This window comes from Felis catus, chromosome B2, assembly GCF_018350175.1.
Source record: "Felis catus isolate Fca126 chromosome B2, F.catus_Fca126_mat1.0, whole genome shotgun sequence".
Classification (NCBI taxonomy): Eukaryota; Metazoa; Chordata; class Mammalia; order Carnivora; family Felidae; genus Felis; species Felis catus.
This window is the reverse complement of record NC_058372.1, coordinates 100,896,042-100,902,033: the sequence shown is the minus strand read 5'-3', so window position 1 is coordinate 100,902,033 and position 5,992 is coordinate 100,896,042. Positions and strand designations below refer to the sequence as shown.

The 5,992-nt window shown below is 43.1% G+C and overlaps 1 long non-coding RNA gene across 2 annotated transcripts; it reads right to left on the bottom strand.

Annotated features, from left to right (window-relative positions):
- Positions 1-402: 402 nt before the first annotated feature.
- Positions 403-3,926, bottom strand: LOC102900646. Of its 2 annotated transcripts, none has more exons than XR_002742412.2 (3): positions 2,241-3,926; positions 1,042-1,222; positions 403-458 (listed from the first exon to the last, which is right to left on the bottom strand). It is a non-coding gene; the product is annotated as an uncharacterized LOC102900646 (long non-coding RNA). The 2 variants fall into 2 exon arrangements; XR_002742410.2 differs by having other exon boundaries at positions 412-458; positions 537-1,222.
- Between the last annotated feature and the right edge of the window lie 2,066 nt (positions 3,927-5,992).

Genomic DNA, 5,992 nt, shown 5'->3' with positions numbered 1-5,992 from the left:
TTGAGCCCCGTGTCAGGCTCTGTGCTGACAGCAGAGCCTCCTTGGGATTCTCTCTCTGCCCCTTTCATTCCCTCTCTCTCTCTGTCTCTCAGAAATAAATAAACAAAAAAGAGAGAGCTATTGCTTGAATCAGAACTGAATTTGAGTCCCTATTCCTTTATGTATAAGCTATGCAAGCTTGAACAAATTGTTTAATCAGTTCAACTATCAGTTTTGTCATTCATAAAGTAGGATTAAGAATAAAACCTACCTCAGTACACCTGTGTGGCTCAGTCGGTTGAGTGTCCAACTTCATGATCTCGTAGGTCATGATCTCGCTGTCTGTGAGCTCCAGCCCTACGTTGTTGCGCTCTGTGCTGACAGCTCAGAGCCTGGAGCCTGCTTCAGATTCTGTCTCTCTCTCTCTCTCTCTCTCTCTCTCTCTCTCTCTCTCTTTCTGCCCCTCTCCTGCTTGTTCTCTAAAGAAATAAATGCATACATAAATAAATACATAAAAAAACTTAAAAAAAATTTTTTTTAAAAAGAATAAAACCTACCTCATAGGGATCTTTGTGAGAATTCAGTGAAATTTGCTTGCTAAAGTGTGGTCCTCAGACTAGCATCATTAGCACCACGTAAGCACTTGTTAGAAATGCCGAATTTCACACTCCACCCAGATCTTCCAAAACAGAATCTGCCTTTTAATGAGATCTGATAGTGATTTGTGTACACATTAAAGTTCGAGAATCACGGTGCTAGGAAGATCTTATTTCACTGTATGTCCAGGCTGAGTCTCTGCTCAGCCCCTCTACAGCAACACCCAATATATGTGATGTTGCTGGTGCCCTTAAGGGTGTCTTTTTTTATGTACAAAAAGAAATTTCCTTCAGGTAAAAAAAAAAAAAAGAAATTGATTTGTCAGCCATGTGCAAAAGAATTTGAAATTAAGAGAGACTAGGGTGGGGGCAAGGGACGGTTAAAAAGTGCGGGGTCACCTTTATACAACTTAGGAAAAGATGCTCCTGCTGAGCATTGAGCATTCATCACCTCACAGGCACACACCTGGTGAGCTGACAGAGTCCTTGTGCAATTCAGAAACACATACTCCCACGGGCTGCTGTTGTCAAGTTTTAGACCGCATGGCTCGCCAAATGAGGCAATGGCTCAACCAGTTGTCCTTGGCAACATGTGGCAATACTTTGAAGGTGAGTTTACATGAGGTCCCGAAGTAGTGTGTGGTCCACTGGAATGAAAAGAATGAAAAACGCAAGGGTGGATCCAAAAGAAAATGCCAAAATGACAGAGGGCAATGGAGAAGAGGTAGGGTGGAAAATGGACCTGGGGTTATTAAGGAAGACTTCTGGAAAGAGGTAGGATTTGACACAAATCTCAAGGATCTATGTAACTGAGATGTGAGGGGGAGGTGGAATCACATATTAAATATGTTACAAACAGTACTGGACTGTGAGAGAGACTATATTTTGAGATTGGCAGGATGAACCGTGGACAAGAAGGCAAATGGGGGTATTGAAAAGTCTAAACTCATTAGACTATAAATATGAAACCATTTTATTTTCTTCCAATAACTGTCCCCATCTATGCTAGACCGACCCCTCCGCCCCCGCCACACACGCACCCACACCCACACCCACACACACACACACCCACACCCACCCACCCACACACACACACACACACACACACACACACATCTTAGCCCTAGTCCATGGGTTTATTTGGTTAAGTCTTAATGTTACATCTAATTCATCATGTTCTTCTCCCTTCCCCCAGCCAGGGGCACGGTCTTTATCAGTTTCCCTCTTTCTCCTCTTTCCAGAACTATCTCCTCTAGAGGTGGAGCAGGGCAGAGTAAGGCTGCATACCTCCCTGCTTACCTGTGGTTCCAACATGCTTCATGCTCTCCAGTATGCCCCCTCCAACCCACAACTCTGGGCACTGGAAGTTCCTAATTAATTTTGTCCACATCTTTGGCTGACCCCAGCTAGCATTGTCATGTCACATGCTTTTGTCCTTCACTGTGGGATTCCTCTAGAGACAGTTATCCCCAAACTCAGTCTAACTTTCTTGGTCAGTTCCCAGGCTTGCAACAAGTACCTGTGGAACCATCTCAGTATATCTTGGAAAGGGGCGCGTGTCAACTGGGGGAGTGATGAGAAATCTTATGACATCTCCACCTGACATTCCCCTCCCCAACATGCAAGTGCACGTACATCACCTCTATAAACGCCCTACCTACACACCTGACAGCTCAGAGGTAGTTCATCAGCTCTGCTATATAAGCAGATATTCAACCAGGGAATAAAGTGTCAGTCTGCCTTTCCTTAGCCACTCCCAAGTTTATGAACGATTCTCTTGGACCTCCCTCTCTTTCCTTCAATGGAGGAGATGAAGAGAGAAAGTGAACACTTTGTTCCTTCAAAAGACTCCTCTTCTCAGTTGTTGTTGTTGTTGTTGTTTTTAAATATCAGGAGGAGGTGAAAGACAATGGAGTAGTAACCCCAGGTCTGCTGGATAATCCTTCTCAAGCCCTGCAAAGAGATAGCAGATCTCAGTAGCTGTGGTTCCTGGGGCTTAGAATTTGGGGTACATATTCCCAGTTTTGAGTCTTTGATGGTTCTGGGACAACGTGAAAAATCTCACTCAGCCCCTGATGTGGCACTGTTATTAGATAAAGAAATTAATTCTCAGAGAAGGGCAGATGTTTCCCCAATATTAAATGAGAGATGAGATTTAAATACCAACATCATACTTCTTCCACTGGTTCTTGATAAATGCAACTTACCTATCCATAACCCAAAAGCTTTTGAGCTAGAAGACTCCAGGAAAATAGGAGGGAATGGGCACATTCTGTAAGCACAGTCAGCAGTCTCTCTCAGTAGCTACGATTATGCACCTTTTACAAATTTATATGATTAATCATAGTGCTGAAGGCTGAGCCTAACTCACTCATCAGTTACAAGCATCTCAGTGTATTATGTTGGTTTAAGAATTACCGACTGTATATATTACCCCACAGATTTTGACTTGTTGAAGACTGAGGGAAATACCAAAGGGTATTAACATACCCAGCTAGTAAATGAGGAAGGGCTTCCCTTGAGAACACCGTTCCACCTACACTGAGACATTCCAATCTACAGCCATGGACGGCTATGCTCAAGCCAGCTTCCCGTGCCTTCAGAAAGGTCAAGCTGGAGATCATCTTAACTAAACATTTATTTTTAAGTTAGGCCAGGTCTATACAAGCAGAGAGAGAGAATATTCCCCCCTTATCTAAAGTATTTGGTTCTTCTCCAGGGAGCAAACCAAGATCATCTGCAGACATGTTTAGAGGTAGGACACTGGGCATTTGCTTAAAACTTCAAGTTACTGAATATTTATGTAATCTTTTCTTTTACTGGGGATTAGAAGGTTTGCCTGTATGGAAACACTACTCTGAGAAAGCTGATGTAAGAAGGCACTTAGTCAGATGAAGGCATTTTAGAGTCCATTCAAATCAAACGTTACTTCAGCAAACAAGTATTTACTGAGCACCTGCTCTGTGCTGAGCACTGTTATAGTTCATTACTCAGTACAAGTTCTCTGCGAGCCAGATATCTTCTTTCCGTTTTTTTCTAAAGGCTCAGTGTAGAGATATTCTGTACAGAGAGATTCAATGTAGAGAAATTCTTGACTCCTTGTCCATGCCTGTGATTGCACTGATCCGTGCTGCCTACGATCAAGATCTTTGGTGCTTTCTGGTTAGAAAGACTGCTTTTTCTTTATGGACGTAACTCCCTTTGAGTTGGCAACAGCTGGGAAATCTTTGCTCACTTCACTTAATTGAGCTGTCAGCTGAGATCCCAGTCCAGATTTTTTTAAAGAAGGAAGAGAGGGGGCGCCTGGGTGGCTCAGTCGGTTAAGCGTCCGACTTTGGCTCAGGTCACGATCTCGCGGTGCGTGAGTTTGAGCCCCACGTCCGGCTCTGGGCTGATGGCTCAGAGCCTGGAGCCTGCTTCCGATTCTGTGTCTCCCTCTCTCTCTGTCCCTCCCCCATTCATGCTCTGTCTCTCTGTCTCAAAAATAAATAAACGTTAAAAAAAATTAAAAAAAAAGAATGAAGAGAGGAAGGGAGAAGGGAAGAAGAGAGGAAGGGAGGCAGACAAGATAAAGTAATTCTAGCCTCTAAGATTGTAGTCTTCATTCGTGGCTTTTTGAAGGGGAATTAACATGCCATTCTCCCGATATTCAATTTTATGGGGAAGGCGTTCTAGGGAAATGTTCAAGAATTACTGTTCAAGTGTCATTATTAATTATGTCACCATCGTTCGATGATGCATCCCCCATTTATATGTGTATCTTCTTCCCCTTGATAAGAGGTGATCAGCACATGGTTGAATTAAAGAAAAAAAAAAATAAATGTCTGAAGGCAACCTGAGTGTTTAAATGCCTGCCCACAGGACTTAAATAATCCATGACACCTGGTGAAAGGACACAAGGCCACCAAGAAAAGACTCCACAGAGGGGTGGAGCCATCCAGACACAACGTTATGGGCAGGGCTAACCTGCAGATTCATAACATTTGAAACATGAAGCAGAAACTGTAGAAGTTACTGCACCTAGAAGAGCTTTCTTATGACGCGGAATAATGGAAATTTAACTAAGTTTCTTCTACAAGTCTCTCGGTCTTATTTAATACAAAGAACCGAGCAATCCATTATCTTAGTAGAAAAGATCAAAATAACAATGCAGGAAATAGAAGTGAGAAGACAGCAAGAAAGGAGAAATAGAGGTGAGAGGAAGGGAGGGGAGGGAGGAAATGTGGGGAAGAGAGAGAGAGAGAGAGAGAGAGAGAGAGAGAGAGAGAGAGACTAATTTCTTCCTTTAGAGCTAACCTGGGAGTATAGAGCCATGAAATAAAGCACCTGCCTCTACTTGAAAGACGGCATTGTGTTCGCACTAATGCCCCATATAAGACATCAGTTTTCAGCTAATGCCACTGAGACAGGATGAAGAGCTTCCAATAGTTTGGAAGCAGCATGCAGTCTGCCCAGTTTATTTCAGAAATAAAAAAAAGAATGAAGTAACACAGCAAAACGTATGTTCCCCCTTGGTCCGCTGAAACATCAAACTCCAGGGTGAGATTAATGTAGTATCATTCCCTCAAGCATTTTGTTCTCAAATATGTGCTTGCCGGCTTCAGGAAAACTGATACTTAGGAGAAAATGGAATCGTACATAATCCAAGCAATGGACATTGTTCTGATATCTGTGTCTGGCTTTAAAATATTTCAAGTCCAAAGACAATGGGCTTCAAAGTGACCATCAGAGGGGTACACCCATCTTCCCTCCAGTGGAACACAGGAGAAATGGGAAGGAGAGGCCAGCAGCCTGCTTTGGTGGCAAGATAAAGAGAAAGCTGAGTCTGGGTTGAGAGGAAATTGTGCTCCCTTCTGACAGTGGGTCAAAAGTCTGTAGAACTCAGCTCAGATGTAGAACATATAGCGGTAAGGCAGACACTACCCGAAGTGACCTCCAGTGAGTCACAATCTATACACCCACCTCCCATTGAATGTGGGCAGAACCTGTGATTTGCTTCTCGCTGACAGAATGTGGCAAAGGGGATTAGATGGCAATTCTCCTGATGATGCGACTTTGCGTGGCAAAGCGTTGGAACGTCACTCCCTGGATTAAGGAAAGATGATGGGATAGTCCCGCCCCCATCATTACATTCATTACATCATGTAAGACTCTCTTGGCAAACTGGATAGAGTTAACTTATGTTTTTGTTGGGTTGTTTTCTTTTTTTTGAGGTTTCAATATTTTATTCAAGTTTTACTTGAAGCGATGATAATTACAGCACTTGGGTTTTTTTTGTTTTTTTTTTTTTTAGTTTTTTAATGTTTATGTATTTTTGAAGGAGAGATAGAACACAAGTGGGGGAGGGACAGAGAGAGAGAGGGAGACACAGAATCTGAAGCAGGCTGCAGGCTCTGAACTGTCAGCACAGAGCCCGA